A 2,269-nucleotide genomic window follows, 5' to 3' on the forward strand; every position below is an offset into this window, starting at 1 on the left:
CCTATATGCTACATACACATATATGTTACATACCTATATCATCTATAAAATAGGTTAAATAGGCAATAGGTGTACATTAATAAAATCCAATAAAAACCCAAATGTAGAACTTAAACACTTTATTTAAAAATTATTTTAAAGTGCAACATTAGCTTAAGTGGCAATAAACAAAAAACAAAAAAGTGCAACATTAGCTTTCAAATAAACAGAAACAAAAAAGTGCATGCTTTCAAGTGGCGATAAACAGAAACAAAAATCAAATACAATGAAAAATAAAAAGATAGCCAAATATTATTATTTTTTGTGTGCTCTTCGGAGCTCTGTCAGCTTTTGGTTGATGGCTGCCCCAAGTTGGCCGCTGGACACTCCCGGCCACTTCTTCATTGTAGCCTCTACAGAGAAGACAAAAATAATTAGACTGTAGAAGTCTACACTCTACTTTTTAAGAGGCAGACAGCTTCTTAAACGAAAATTATGCCCGAAACGACCGTATTTACAGCTTGGCAAATGATTTTAAACTCGGAGGTATCAATCGAGTTCCTTCGGAAGCGTTGCGTAGATTTTCAGGGATGATTATAGTCCAATTTGTCAACATGGCACAATGCTTTTCGAGTGTCAACCGAGTGTTTATACAGATCATTTTATGACTGTATGAGCCGTCACACGGCAGAAAATAAATAATTTAGAGCCTATATTTAGAACCTGGAATTTCTGTGCCCCGTATTTGCATTACGCTGTGTGTCATGGACAATTTGGACTATAATCATCTCTGAAAATCTCTGTGAAGTTTCCGATGGCAAGTGCGTCTAGGGACGACGGATGCAAATTAGCTTTAAGCTATCACTACACATTTGTTGTGACCTGTCCCTGTTTTAAATAAACAATAAAATGAAAGACATTGAAACTCCTCTGGTGAGTTTAAAATCATTTACCAAGCTCTAAATATGGTCCAAGTGTCGTTTCAGGCGTATTTTTCCTTTAATCTACGGGAGCTGCCCTCTGAATTTGGCCCTGCAAGTACCAAGATTCGAAGTGATTGTCAAATCTTTTGATCATTATAGCAATTGAATTTTTGCAAGATAATTATAGTGCTTCATCAGAAACCCAACATGCTTACAATGGGAAATGGACAGTCTACATAGCACTCTTCTGCACCCAACGGTACCTAAAAAGCTTTACATTGCCCTAATGAAATGTTTTCATTCACACACACACACACACCAGCCAGCTTCTATTCCTAGAATAGCAAAATATGCCTATGAGATAGGATTATGGGTGAAGGTGAAGGAAAGGTGAATATGATTTTTTTTAACGCCGCAGACGACAACCAGTGGTGTAAAGAACATGTATTTAACTTCTGTACTCAAGTGCAGTCTTGAGGTATTTGTACTTTACTTGAGTATTTCCAATATCCAATACTTCTACTCCAATACATCTCAGATGGATACATTGTAATTTTACTCCACTCTACATTTATTTGAGAACTTTAGTTACTTTCCAGATCTAAATTATATTATTATAAAACATACATGAACCACTTTAGCCTCATTTTATTCTATTTATATTTGAAAATAGCCAATGTACAAGCTTGTAGATCTGCTATTTTCAAACATTTTCTACTTTTACTTTTGGTACTTTAAGTACATATTGATGCCAACAATTTCATGCTTTTACTCAAGTGCATGTTGAATGTTTTAATTGTAGCGGAGTATTTCTATATTGCATTATTGATAGCTTTTACTCAAGTAAAGAATACAAGTACTTTTTCCATGACTGACGACAACAATTAAGTGTCATGGAGTAACCAGGAGTCGAAATTAATTAGTGAGTTACCAGACACTGTGTGACTACACATCTAAAAGGTGTTAAGTATAGCCCAGAGACATGGCTCTACTAGAAGCGAGCTGTGATCAAGAAGTGAGCCAAGCAATGAATTAGTATTATAGGTGCCAAGCAGATACCAATGATGGGTGTCCTACCTGATGCCGCCTCCATGGATGGCTATAGACATTGATACAAAGATGTAGTAGTCAACTTATTGAATCTCTATATTGCTTTCCCTTCTCAATTCATTAATTTACTCACCTATAATGGCGTTCTTTTTATCTTTATCCAAGGCGAGCAACTGCTCCCCATCACCTCGAGTTGACTTTCCACCTTAAAGTAAGATTTCAAAATTATTATGAAAGGTGGGTCAAATGAAGGTTGGCAATCATGCTGATTGGTAGCAACTAATGTTAAGACACAAATAGTTCATCAAGAGCAGTGT

The 2,269-nt window shown here is 36.0% G+C and overlaps 1 long non-coding RNA gene across 1 annotated transcript; it reads right to left on the bottom strand.

Annotated features, from left to right (window-relative positions):
* Positions 1–226: 226 nt before the first annotated feature.
* Positions 227–2,165, bottom strand: LOC133440265 (uncharacterized). The gene is made up of 3 exons (XR_009782318.1): positions 2,086–2,165; positions 1,980–2,001; positions 227–392 (listed from the first exon to the last, which is right to left on the bottom strand). It is a non-coding gene; the product is annotated as an uncharacterized LOC133440265 (long non-coding RNA).
* Between the last annotated feature and the right edge of the window lie 104 nt (positions 2,166–2,269).

This window comes from Cololabis saira, unplaced genomic scaffold (genome assembly GCF_033807715.1).
Source record: "Cololabis saira isolate AMF1-May2022 unplaced genomic scaffold, fColSai1.1 scf470, whole genome shotgun sequence".
NCBI lineage: Eukaryota > Metazoa > Chordata > Actinopteri > Beloniformes > Belonidae > Cololabis > Cololabis saira.